The following is a 14,184-nucleotide window of genomic DNA, read 5'->3' on the forward strand; positions in this document are numbered from 1 at the left end:
TTTGTTAATTGTTTGAAGAATGCAGTGGATGTAAACATGTCTAAACAATAAAAAACAAATAAATGACACTGAAAAGATTTACATTATAATCACGGAATGATGACCTTTAATAATTTTTTGTAAAAATATATATTTTTAAAATTATTGTCATAGAAGTACAGAATAGCATGAATAATAGAAGAGCTCGTGCTTCTTAAAATAAAAACACGCCCCTTTATTATTTTCTTGAAAATAAACTGTATGTTATTTGCACATAAATACCGTCTTTAGATCGAATTTGTTTCAATTAATATATCTGTCGAAATATTTTTGAATAATACCGCGATAAATCGATTATTTCCTCAGAATAAATCCAGAAATTTGACTGTGACGTCTAGTCTGCTCCAGTAATTTATTATGTTGACTCGCTCCTTATAAATAAAGCTAAAAACACATTTAATCCACAGCAAAAGCTCTTTACGTGCTCAAATTATTCATTATTAAAAAAAAATTATTTAAGCATTTCCTTAAATAAAGGGGAAACAATGTACACGTTCATTTAATATAAATTAGATTTAATATCTATATAGCTTATATCTGAGCTTATAGACTGTATTGTCTAATCTTTTATTTTTTCCGATGGTACAAAAGTGAATAAACTGCGAGCGCCACAATACAACAAATACATCAACAGTGATGAATGATCAGTTTATGAATATAAAGAAAATAAATAATTTACCTTTAGCAAATTTTGTAAAAAAAAATGTATTATCGATCGTATAAATAGATCTGAGACGTAAAGGGTTTATTGTGTTGCTGTTGGATTTATCCGCCGCCAGGTGTCGCTGTAGTGCAATAACACGACAGATCAGTGTTCTCTGAGGAGGTTCGAAATACAAAAGCTCAAAAGCTTAAAATTTGTGTTGAAAAATGAGGAAACAAAAGCAACTAAATAAAGCCTACAACATAATATAAAGTAAAAGCCGATTCGAATGTATTTGATTTGAGTGTTTGAGACATTGCGACATCAGAGCACAATGTTGTAAATGAATATGACGCAAATAATTACAGTAAAATTAAAAAAATAAAAAGCGTAAAGTGAGAGATGTTTGAGATTATCTCAGTCTAAAAACATCCAGTATAATGGACTGATGTACACATGCGTGTTAAACATTGACATTCACCATCAACACTTCAGACGTCTGGAGGAAGACTACAAGATCATCAAAGAATCACATTCAAAATCTAATGAAATCTAATAAAAAGGTAAGAACGTAAATGTATTCTGTACTACAGGATAAATGTTATTGATAATAAAACAGATCAATAGTTTTCCGTTTCATTCACTCATGATTTGATAGATATATAAACAGAATAACATACGTTATCATTTGGTACGTACGACCTCAAAAATGAAACGTGGTCAACTCTAAATTCTATTAGATTTTCATAACAAATTGAAGCCATTATATGTTTAGTTTTATATAAAATTTGGTTCTACACCATTTATTCAGTTATATTATGAACTACTCACCGGCAGAAGACAAAACATCACATTGTAAAACAGGACAGTCATGAAATGCACATGGAGATTTTTCTGCCTGGTGACAAACACAAAGCATCTCATAATAATAAGCGTTAATGTCTCAAAAACATTTTCCACGTCCTTTCTCCAAACATTTTAAAATCCACAACAGTAATAAAACTCGCAGATCAGCATCCCCACACAAAATGTGCTTATTTCAGACGAGACATTATTTCGTCTCAATGGTGTGATCATTATGACTCTATTTGCATATTGAACATCACTAATTTCCTCAGTGTGTCTAAATATGGCTGCACGTAACAAACAAGACTACGTCACCGAACGTGACCCCTCCGGGTCCTGCATCAAACGAGCCCATAAAAACAGCAGAAAATAAAGACATTCGTTTTCCTGATTTAATATTTGTGTGTTAGGCGACTTCTCAGAATGAGAGAAAAATCATCAGGGAAAAACAAACGGATGCGCAGAAAGAGAAATGTTGAGATTAAAATGGCGTGATCATAAAGACACGTCGGCATAAGAATGATGGACACATGAATGACATCCATCAGCATTCAGGTAACTCACTTTATCTCACCTGTTCACATCATGAGGCCATTTGGCACATCAGCATCTCAGTCAAAATTTCGACTTTTCGAAATGTCCTAAATGTGAATTTGAGCAAGTTTAGACGATTCAATATCACATTAATTTCACTGCACGGTTATGATGCAGAGGTAGAGAGGGGTGGATCGTGAACTGCCCATGCCCCCTTCCCCAAACCCACCCAAACTTGCAGGGCGCGCGCTGCGCTTCACATTTGCTCTCGCGCACGGGTTGATAGTGTGATGAGAAGTTCGTCTCATCCTTCTTAACATCAGGAGGAGGAAATACATTCTTATTGAACCACGATGCCAAACGCACGTGCAGCAAACACGGCGTGGAATGATTTGGTGGATTTGATGTTTGGATCTGTTAGATATCCAGATGATGGCCGATCTCTACGAGTACGAGCAGCATGTAAGTACATCACGTTTATCATTTTAAAAATGCTTATCATTATTCAGGCGGGTGGATATTTTAATATTTTATCACCGTTCTTTTGTCTTTTTATAACGGACGCCCGAGGCATAAAAACTCTATAATTTCCTTACATAATAAGCATCTTTATTCTATTACAATATAGAGTGATGATATATTTAAAGTAATTTTCTTTGGAATAAGTAGGCCAGACACACATTATCTTTAGTTCGAAAATATTTCCAAATCAGAACAACCCAAATAATTTTTTAACATTCTGAGATGCACTATGATTCAACACCTGAAAAACTGTTTTTATCTACAAAGATGTCTTAAGCCTTTGAGACATTGGACTGTACAGAGTGTGCAGATAATGAATCCGGATACATAAGCGTTAATTGTTCTCTTGGCGTGACGTCACACAGCAAGTGGTTTAATTGTTTCACGGTGTTTAAATGAAGAACTAATCATTTCCTGATAACAGAGTATTACTCTTTACTGTACTGTTAAACTACTCGGACCAATTAGATGATGATAGTTTTTTTAAACATTTGATGGATGGACAGGGCCAGGTTTTGTTTTGCTGCAGTTTATCCATACGAGGCTGAAAATAGGCTATAAGAATCAGAAGAGCTTTATTGCCAAGTGTGCTTGAACACACAAGGAATTTTCTTTGGTGTTGGAAGCTTCTAGTACAGACATTCAACACAATGACATAATAAATATAATAAGATTTACAGTTTAAATATTCTAAAATATGCACACATAAAATAAAGACTATTGTACAGAAAATTGGGGATAATAACAAAATCTCAGCGACTTCAACTGAAAGATTATTTTAGCTGCATGAGATATTTTTTTCTTTACGTATAAATACAGAAACACATCAATATTTTCAGATTAATTAATTACACACAATTTATAGTAAATGTCGATTGTGTGAGCAGGTCTCAATTAATATTACCGAGGAATCAATTGTGCCAAAATAATTAGAATAATACATACACATTTTAAAAGATCTACTTTTTATATTTGATTGGTGAAATATTGTTGTCAGGTTATTTTGGGTAAACATTTCGGTCGTATGTTTTGTCTTGTGGCATTCTAGACACGCTGCGTGTGCAAACAGATTTTTTACTGCTGCTGCTTCAGTGCAAAAACGAATCCTTCCATCTAATCTCTGAAAAGATGCCACTCAACAATTTGGAAAAAGTTGAAAACAAACAGACTGCGCAACAGACTGTTCAGAAAAATACATCAAATGAAGGAAATAAAGACAGAAGCTGTATAATCACAAAGGCACAGGGCGCAAAAGTGTCTTACAGGTGCGCGTCTCCAATGATGAACATTAGAATTCAGTGCGACCTCCGACCTCGCGAGTTTGCGCCTTTTCGGGCACACGCTTTGACCCAGTTGAGTGCGTCACTTCTGTCATGCGTGAGCACGTCACAGGCAGTGTGCCATAAGGACGTCATGATGCTCAACTGCACTTTGTTACCCTGAGCAATCGGCCAAATGTCTCCGGATCAAACCTGAGCACGTTTCGCGCATCATATAAGAGAGATCTGTTTATATAACGCTACACAGCTGTTTGCGCTATGACATACGCCTTGCGTTTTTTGCTGCGTTCCCGTTCATTCTCTTGCCTGGATACGCAGGATTTGATGCGTACCGCACTGTAAATCCAGGCAACCTCAGGCTGGAATAAAAGCGTCCTCGCTGCTATCGATGGATGTAGCAGACTCGCGCGTTTCCGATTTTTTCGCCATCATTTGGCTCATTGCTTCAATTAAGAAGTTGCCTAATTTCGCATGGGAGGAAACTTGGATTGGATCGATCTCTCTCTTTTTTTTACCAGACATCGACATGAAGGAAGGAACGTGCAGAGGAACTTTCTGTGTTTTTTTTTGTTGCATAAGACTAATTGCTCGCATCTGGCGACTTTGAGGAATCAGAGCAAATGCGCTTCTGCACTTGTTGTGTTGTGACACATAATATTGGGGGCGTGTTGTTATCTTTGGTTATCTAGCTGTATGAGTGTGCTGGTCGTCATAAAGCTAGATAACCGAAAGTAAAAACCGCTTCTATCAGCATCGCAACGTGGATTAATAAATACATGTATGGAAGAAATTCAGCCGAGAGATGCTCAGTGCGCATGCCAAAGCTTCAGCGTGATTCCTTCATCACGCACGCGTAATAGCTACTATGTTTAAAACTGGAGAAGAGGATAATCACACACACACACACACACACACACACACACACACACACACACACACACAAAGAGATAAACAAGACAAAGCCTCAAGTTTGTTGTCCAGTTCTCATCATTTCGGAAGCCGCGCGCGCGCGCGTGTGTGCGTGCGTGCGTGTGTATTAGCTATCGTTGACTCTGTTCTGTGGGACGAACTGAAGCTCTTCAAATGAAATAATTGGAACATAATGAGACGGCGGAGGGAACGGGGACGAACTGGCACACAAACACATCTTTAATTGATGCGGTCGGGCGCACGTGGGGGAGACGATGTGAACGCCCGTGGACCCCCATTCCCACGCTCGAGGGCAAGTGGGCAATGTCTTGTCTGGGGCAGAATATGACAGACAGCCCTGCGAGGGGGGGTCCAAGTGCACCCTGCTCATCTGCATCACTGTGGAGGGCGGAACAGCACAGATGAAGTGAATGGATGATGCTGGCGTGTGTGTGTGTGTGTGTGTGTGTGTGTCGGGATGCTGTTGTAGGAAATCTAGAAACGAATTAACAGGCCACTCGTAAACAATCCTGGTCCACGACAACACAAAAGCCTACAGTAGATTTACACTCTCTCTTTCTCTCCCTCTCTCTCATACACACACACACACAAAACTAAATAGGATGCTTATACATTAGAAGTTTGAAGTTAATACAGCTACATGTTACTTTTGTGAAGTCACGAGTCTATACCTGAAGATCTGGTGACAGATGTGGTGATGCTGAACGGTCTGTTCAAAGAGAACAAGTATTAAATCGGTTTGATGTTGGAAATGAACTTGAATTTGACCATGAAGCACGTGCTGAGAACTGAACTTTGATTCCTCTGGGATGGAGGCTGTGAGGGGTCAGACGGTCACTCTGAGGACCTCGAGGAGGTCAAGCTCAGAGGAAAAACACATGAACTAAAGTATCAAAATAAGTAATAAGAATAAAAATGTCATTTATAAACCATTGCTAAGATCAAGGTCACCAAAATATATTTCCGACGTGTTCAAAAATGTTTAAACTTTATTTAGGACTTAAATAACATGCAGAAAGATTATTTAAAATGTTTCACAGACAGAGCCTTGAAAGTAGAATGGATCACAGTGAAGATCACACAAGAGTGTTTTTTTAAAGTACTGTCCCTTACAAAATAAAACGACTGCTATAATGACACTTTGTCAATGTGTTTTAAATGCTGTTGTTAAAATATTAAGTAAAATCAATTCTAATTCAAGCTCCATGCACTGCTCCATAACCATAATTAATTCTGCTTTAAAATAACTACAATATTTTGTCCAAAACTACATTTACCACAGTGATTTAAAGGAAGGTTTAGACGGACGCTAAATAACCAGCTTCAAACAAATTCAATTCGATGAACAACTGTTTAAAACATTAAAAGGAAATGAAACAATCCTCTGTAAAGTGTTGAGAGCAGGTGAAAGACTCGACACACATCTGTGATCTCACTATATTGAGTAAAACATGTGAGGACTGCTCTCGGCTGAATGTAAACATGCTGTACATGACGGAGCGCTGAGAGAAAGACCTTCACAAGACTTCAGTTTAATTGACCTATAGATGCAGTTATGATGCGCTCACCTCCTCATGTGTGATGAGCTCGCATGCTGATTGGAGTTTCCATGGAGATGATGAGGCCAGGCGTCTCCATACGGGCCGGAGGTGCCAGAGTGTCTAAAGCTGCAAGAAATGTAATGAGAAGCGTGTGTCAGTGTGTTTTAATGTCTGGAATATTCTTTTTATATCTGACTGTAATAAACACACCCATCTGACACTATTATAGTTCATATCAGCATGTGCACGCTGTACACTAGTTATGGTGACCGTTGTTTGTGTGTCCAGGTGTATATGACCACACACAGAGATCACATCTGTGTGTATCAGTCAGCGGGACATTCATTATTAATCCATGCTTATTTAAAAATGACAAAAGGGAGGGTTTGGGGAATAGGAAAGAAATCACATTAAAATCAAAAAACGTCTTAGGAAAGTCTCCAAAAAGACACTTTGTTCAAGATCTTACATTTCTCCAAATCAATATTTTGTAATTGTGTTTCTGTCTCTCAGATATTTTCAATCGTGGCATAACAACAGCTGATGGTTACAGCAATAAAAGACTTTGTGATTCATAAATGTTGAGTCGTCTTATTAACATAATGTTGATTTCCTGAGAGACGTTAGAAGTTCTAGTTTCATCTCTGTCGTGGGCAAACACAATTTTATCACTGAAAGCTTGTGTACACACCACAAGCTTCTTTCTGTCTTACCCTGATGTACAGCAAATTATCTAGAATTGAAAAAAGATGCATATACATAATGAAAAACCACATCTCTAACGGTCCATCAGTCAATCAAATCTGAAACTGACGGAAGACTGATAAAGTAGGTTTGCTGTCATCTAAAAATGCATCTTAGAAGAAAACTAGAAACAATTCCTGATTTCAGTGTTGTTGAATAATGACTAAATGATCAAATATGCCAAACGATTTTTGCTCCGTCTACTGTACGTGGGCATCTCCGGCCTCACCGTTGTCCACCGAACACGCAGTGCCACCATCTTAAGGCTTTGGCAGTGGAGACTGAGAGGGCAAATCCCAAAATGTCTGCTGGCACACACACACACACAAAACACGCATATGTCACAGCACACACGCACTGCCCGTTACCATGAATACCAATTTTCTAATTAGCACCGTTTTCATTGGTTTAGCACCATGAGCTCCGGCGTCTGATTGGTGGTAATCACGTGGCCTGCAGATTCTCAGGAGATGTGGTTTTGATGAACGTTCGTCTCTCGAGTTTTGATTGGACGTGTACAGAAAACATCCCATGAATAAAGGCCTCCATCGCTTCATCTGATTCTCACCACACTGAAAAACAACAAAGACGAATGTCATGAATCCTCCTTTTACTGAATCAAGCTGTATATTTGAAACATTAAAGCATTAAAAACACTTGATCACAGAAGGAAGGTTTTCCATGCGCACAGGCAATGAACGTCGAGTTGGTTTTCGTACAGTATAAACTGTAGATTTACTGATTAATTACAGAAACACATTGAATTATTTATTCATATTAAATATGTCTGTTCCATATAATGTGCCGTTGACACTGTGGAACAAATGTGAGTGTGATGTCCTAACAGTTATGCATTAACACTTATTTTAACAGTATGCTATTGACTTTCATTACATTTTTTCCTTTAAACTTTACTGTAGATTTAACAATATCTTACAATTACATTGAATGCATGAGATCAAACCTGACCTGAGATTTGAAACCAAGACATCAGGAATATTACAAAAATAATCTAATCAGACAGGGTTTTCATTAGAGGTCACAGTATATACATGCAACCAATGCATTTACGATCAGACATCAGAATCGGTCCTAAATGTGAAATGCATGTAAAGTCTGTATCAGACAGTGTAATGAGTTGAATGTGAAATCTCTCTCTCTCTCTCTCTGTTAGAGGTATGTGGAGGTCTGACTCGGCCGCTGGAGAAAGTGATGGCAGTGTTTCCTCGTGAGGATTCTGATGTAACTGGAGGTGAGTGCAAAGCCAAAGGCCAAAAACACACACATGAGAATCTTCTCTCTACACTCACAGACGGACGTGTGTGTGTGTGTGTGTGTGTTTGACTACGGAAACAAAAATATTTGGATTCACTTTAGAATATAGGGACCAATTCTCACTATTCACTAGTTGCTTATTAGATGCCTATTTTTAGCATATTGGCCGTTTATTAGTACTTAAAAACATATTCAACATAACCATATTCTACTGCCCTAATCCTACCTAATACATAACCTAACAACTGCCTTAATAACTATTAATACGAAATAAATAAGTAGTTTACTGAGGCAGAAATCATAGTTAATGGTTTAATAATATTGAGAATTGTACCTTAAAATAAAATGTGACAAAATATTTTGATACATATGTTCTAGTCATTGTATATACAAAAACAGGAAACAAAAAAGAACAGGAAAAATTTTGATGCCAAAAGAAATGATTAGATTTTTTGAAATACTCTAATTTGATATAATGGTATGTGTGTTGTGTGTGTGTGTGTGTACACACTGATTGTGTTTTGATGGTGATAATGTGATTGAGAGAATATAAAGGCGTCTGTTTTACCCTGGTTTATAGAATCATGCTGCAAGACTAGAATAACTGTGTCTTAAGAATTGTTTATCGAGCCAGAAGACCCAGAAGACCCAGCAGTGACGGTGTGTGTGTGTTTGTGTGTGTGCATGTGTGTTTGGTACAAAAACTCGGCCAAAGGCGACATTAAACCCATGACCTATTTCTTGAAATCAAGTCCGCAGATTTGACCGTTACAGAGTTAAGATGCTCACATAAGTCCTTTCTTATAACATTGATCTATTGATCTACCGATCAAACCGCTTTAAGCGATCGATTTAAATTTATTATCAAAACATCAAAAAATGTTTTTATCTAAAGATCTAAAAATATTCGAATGACCTGAAAAACGCTTTATTTTTGAACAGCTGATTGTTGTTCAATATAAACTGTGAACATATTAGCAGCTCAGCTCGTAATAAAATCTTCCTGTTGTCCGAGCATCATTTCTTTCGGCGTGTGGGTTGCATTCGCACAACCTCCATCTTTTTTTTCCTTTTTCTTCTTGCCGTGGTTCCCACCCAGGGAACAAAAGGCCTGTGCATATTAAATCATGCAAATTCATGCAAATTGCGAAGCCAAAATAGGGGTATGGACGTGGTGCTTTCCTTTGTGATGCAATCATCCCCCTCGCTGTGTACTTAAAGTGCCGGGTTAAGCAGGATACAAAATGCTCTGAATAGACCAGAAAAAAGAACCAAAAAAGAAAAACAGGTGGGTCGTCATGTGCAAATAATTCAACGTTTTCGCATTTTAAAAAAGAAAAAAGAACACAAAAATAAGAAACATTACAATCGGACTCTGTGTGGAAAACAATTTACTGTCCATTTAATAAAAAATAATCTCTCAAAACATATATACATGAAGAGTTTGGAGATTTAAACTCCCTTTTTAAAAACATTCAAAATTCATGTTCTTTTATTAAGTTATCATGTTTTCATTGTGTTTTATTGTGTAAGTTAGTTGTTTTTTATGAGTTATGAGATCTTAAAAAAAACTGCAGTTTGATTGCTATTAATTGGAATGCACTATAAAAAACATGATTTTTGAAGTTGGAACCAAACTCTTCATATAAACACTTACATTACGTGTCGCTCTCGATAAAACAAATCATTTGATTTTACTACCAACCCATAAATGAAAGATTGAAAAAGAAATCATGCAGCGATATTCAGATGTGATGTTCAGATGAATCTGTTCACAGACACAAAACCAGAGCTGTTGTGATCCAGACACAATATGGTGAGATGTGTGAAGGCCCAGCGTGCAGACAGACGCCTCTTCAGCTTCTTATAATGCGTGTCAACATTAACATTCTTGCATGTCTAATGCAGATCTGGCAGCAGACACACAGCGTTCAGAGAGCGTGTGAACCAGCACCCTCTTAATGATTTATTAATCTCATCTGAATATTGAAGACTGGATTCTGAGGCGCTCTGTGAGGCAGATGGACTGCCGTGTTTCACATCAACCAAACTCTTCTCTGAATGCTGCTGAACCGTGTGTTTTATTTCTACCATTTTTATGATGAATACCTCACACGGGTCGTTCATGTGCCGATGTGCAAAAGCGCTCTTCAGCTGGACCTACATTTACATGCTCGATAATACCCGGATTATTTCAGACATTTACATTTGAAATGTGTTATGTGAACGTCTGCATCTAAATCACTAACCGAACAGGTGCGTGTGAAGAACATGCACACGTCAAAAAAAAAACTTTTTTTATGAGCTACATGACCTGCAGCGTTCATTAGACTGAACTGATTTCAGAACTGTGATTTTAACTCAATTAAACAGATGAAGACAGAGGATCTATAAAGCTTGTGACTGTAGAAGATGACTAGGATATATTTAGAAATAAAACTTCAGATTCAATGCCGTCAAACCAGTTCTTACAAAACTATTACAGTATAGATGCTTATTAAATATAATCAAATACATTTATTTGTTATATATTATTTATTAGAATGATCGGTTACACTTTCCTTGAAGCATGTATAATGCATTATAAAGAGTTATTAATGGTTAAAATGCATTATAATTCTTCATAATGTGTGTTGTAATGCATTATATGTTGTTGTGAAGAAGAACCAATTTAAAATGTGTAGTGTAACAATGAATTGCTTAGTGTTATAATGTATTAACTGTCATAACAATTATTTATAAGACATTACAAGGCATTAAAGGGTGCATTACAATGCTTTAAAACTACTTTTATAATGCATTATACAGACATGCTTCAAGGAAAGTGTTACCAAATAATCTTGCTTGGTCTATAAACACCATGTACAGTACTGTGTTTCACTTTTCTGTGTTTTTCGTATTTTCTCCTGTAAAGCTGCTTTGGAACAATACACATTGTGAAAAGAGCTAAATAAATAAATTGAATTTAAAACATAATCTCTTGATACATTGGGAAATTCTGTAAAGTACTTCATTACACACTGATGCTCAGCACTGTCCAGAAGATGAGATCTCTTTAATAATAGTAAAGATAAGGTAATATTTCTTCTAAACATCAATGAGATTACATGGATAAAAAAATCACAAATGTGTCTGTTGACATCTCTTCTCAAACTCTAATGACTCTTTTCCTCCTCATGAGAAATAATTGAGACACACATGAGGTTCTGTTTGCTCTCCATTTAATCTCATTGATGTTTAGAAAAAAATGTTATTTTTTAAGAGGTCTCATTGTTGTCGTTTCTTCTCAAACGCTAATGACAATATGTCAAACTTTGCAATAAAAAGTCAATATAATATAAGAAGATCTAAATATTAACTAAAACATTTCTCATCAAATTTACTCAATTCCACACTATTTCACCTCTATAATCTTCATCCATTTGCACCTCCAGAATCTTCATTTGTTTCAGCGTTCTCATTTATTTTTATTTCTCCTGAGAGAAACATCTGACACTAAACTGATCCTTAAATGAAACAAATCTCCTACGTAAGAAAACCCATGAGCAGCAATAACAGTTCTCATTTGAAGTAGAATGATGACGTGTGTTCAGTTATTCTGTGTATAATCACTAAAAACTTCAGTAATTATGTGACGGGTTCAGACAGAAGAAAAGAGTTCTTTGTCAGGTGTTAATATATTTCTGCACTGGCGAGTGTGGATGAAGTGCACGTATCTGCAGTGCTCTCTCTCAGGTCCTATAGCAGAGTTCAGTGTTAGCGGTGTGAATGCAGAGAGAAGGGAAGAGGGGTCCGGGTGGTCCGGTCAAAGGGCTCATTGTGTCCGGGTGAGGAACAGAGTAAATCAGGAACCCCGACAGTAATCAACGGCTCGGACAACTGCTTGAGTAAACAGCCATTGTTCTTCAGCTGAGCTACTAAACAATACCAGCATTGTCCCCCGCTCTCTCATTAGGGTGTGCTGGGGGGTTTCGGGCTCTCCGCTCGGCCCGTTAAGGGCTTCGGAGGCGGATGGGAACCAGAGGGGTAGAGCCGGGTGGAGGGGGACACAAACAGGACCCTCACAGTCCCTGTGCCACAAAACCTTTTGGCCACGGCCTGCAACAAGCCTCAGGAAAGAGAGAAAGGCCAAGCCTGTCACCGCATCTTCACGTCAAGGTCTCATTGGAGAGGGGGCGGACGGGTGGGACCCTCTGGGTCCAATATGTTACACGTGGGAAAATCATCAGAAATGTGGACACTGATGATATCAATATTGATTATTAATGATGAAAATGACAGAGTTTGCTCTCCTGTTTTGATGGACGGTTTCTCTTCGCGTGTACTCCCCTGCACCCATCACAGTCACCCAAAAAAGACAGATCTGTCATTTAACTTACCGACGATGCCTGCGATCTTCTTTCTTCTGTTCAACACAAAACAAGATGTTAGACAGAATGTTACAGGGACTGACAGCCTCCGTCATCATTGACTTACACTGTCTCTCTGTGAATGGTGACTGGAGCTGTCAGACGTCTTTTGTGCTTCGCAGAAAATAGAAAAGCCAACTGGGTTTAAAGAATAACGTGACAGCAAAGATGACTTGATAACACTTTACAATAAGGTGCTATTTGCTAACAATTAGTTAATGCATGCGCTAACATGATCTATTATCAATAATTCTACAGCATTTATTTATCTAAGTTCATGTTAATTTCAGCATTTACTGAACGTTTGTAAAATCAAACCATGAACTAACATGAGTAACTGTATTGACATGAACTAACATTAATAAGGATTAATAAATGTGGAAAACCAAAATTGTTCATTGTAAGCTAAAGCATTTACTACTGTTAACTAATAGCACCTTAATGTAAAGTGTTACCGATGACTTTTTGTGAACTGTCCATCTAACCTAACAGTGATATATAAACAGAGATAACTAATAATACAATTGATCACATTCAAAATGAATGAAAAGTTGTGTGTGGTTAAAGGCGCAGTTTGTAAAATTCGCCGCTAGAGGGTGCAATGGACAAAACAGATATGTTAAAAACAACTATAACGCTATAACCTTTAATAATCAATAAGACATGAATAAAAAATCACGCTTATTGATTATGTAAAGTGGTAAAGTTTTATAAATGCTGCGTTTGATGAAGTGATTTTATTACATCATCATGAATTAGACGTAATTCATAAAATGAATTCATTACTATTTAGTCAGATGATCTGAAAACGATTGCTGCTTGTTAGGTAAATATGAAGAGTTTGGTTCAAAAATTGAGAAACTCTGTTTAAAAAAAATCTAAAATCTGTTTTTTTTATTGCGCATTTCAATAAATATCAATCAAACTGCAGTTGATTTGTTTTGATTTAAGCCAAAAATACAGAGAACTAACACAATGAAACAATAAAACATGATAACAAAATACTACAGCTGGCAAACAAGTAATCCTGATTAATCGCATCCAGAATAAAAGTTTATGTTTTTGTAATATATGTTGGTGTACGGTGCATGTTTATTTTGTATTTATGAACACATGCATAGATTCAGGGAAAATACAACAATTAATATAGAATTTCAATTATTAGTAAATATAAATAAATATATTTAAATATTTCATAACTGTTTATAAATACAAAATGAATAGTACAGTACACAGACATATATTATTTGGTTAACAGAAACATTTATTCTGGATGCGATCAATCGTTTCACACCCCTTAAATACATAACATGATTTTTGAAAAAATATATACATGACACTTAAAAAAAAGACATTCAAACAATATGACTAACCTTGTTGATCGATATAATATTCATATGTTTTCTGTCAGTAAAGGAATC

The 14,184-nt window shown here is 36.7% G+C and overlaps 1 long non-coding RNA gene across 1 annotated transcript in view; it reads left to right on the forward strand.

Annotated features, from left to right (window-relative positions):
- The first annotated feature begins 2,273 nt into the window (after nt 1-2,273).
- The window catches only part of LOC130411522 (uncharacterized), a 14,986-nt gene continuing 3,075 nt past the window's right edge, over nt 2,274-14,184 (forward strand). Inside the window, exons 1-2 of the long non-coding RNA XR_008905086.1 lie at nt 2,274-2,524; nt 8,254-8,331. This is a non-coding gene — a long non-coding RNA (uncharacterized LOC130411522). The remainder of the gene's footprint in view (nt 2,525-8,253; nt 8,332-14,184) is intronic.

This window comes from Triplophysa dalaica, chromosome 22, assembly GCF_015846415.1.
Source record: "Triplophysa dalaica isolate WHDGS20190420 chromosome 22, ASM1584641v1, whole genome shotgun sequence".
Lineage (NCBI taxonomy): Eukaryota > Metazoa > Chordata > Actinopteri > Cypriniformes > Nemacheilidae > Triplophysa > Triplophysa dalaica.